This window comes from Osmia lignaria, unplaced genomic scaffold, assembly GCF_051020975.1.
Source record: "Osmia lignaria lignaria isolate PbOS001 unplaced genomic scaffold, iyOsmLign1 scaffold0073, whole genome shotgun sequence".
NCBI lineage: Eukaryota > Metazoa > Arthropoda > Insecta > Hymenoptera > Megachilidae > Osmia > Osmia lignaria.
This window is the reverse complement of record NW_027478214.1, coordinates 16897-17500: the sequence shown is the minus strand read 5'-3', so window position 1 is coordinate 17500 and position 604 is coordinate 16897.

Genomic DNA, 604 nt, shown 5'->3' with positions numbered 1-604 from the left:
CTTGACTTTTCTTAAATTCAGGGACGTAATTTTGTTCATAATTCAGTGGACTTTTGTGTATTTTATACTTTAAATATTTCCAAACAGTCTCCCTTCTAAAAGTGATAGAACGAATTTTCGTCTAACACTACTTTCTTGGTTCAAAAATTTTATACAATCTTATAACTTTTTCAGTTTTAACAAATTTTGGTTACAGACAGTTGATGCTCAGTTTGTACAAGTATGCAACATTTATAAGTGCATACAGGTCACCAGCCTTATATTACAAGGCTCACCACATATGGGCCATTCGGTCTTAGACACCGACCCGTGGTAATGCTGTGTGGAGATTAATAATAATCCGCAACGGAAAACCGGAACGAGAATAGTCGAGAAAGTATATTCTCGAGGAGCGGTAGACTGCTTTTCAACCGAAGTCATAAAAGAGCCACACGCTCGACGCTACTCCCGACCGGTCCGAGCGAACCGAAAGTGCCTTCCTATAAATACCGAACGGCCGGCCGCTAGGTCGGCGACGCATGGGCTTACGCCCAGGCGTATGCCTGTGCAAACCGCCGTGAGAGCGTACCATCCCGCCGGCACGGTAAAACTTAGACTGAAAATA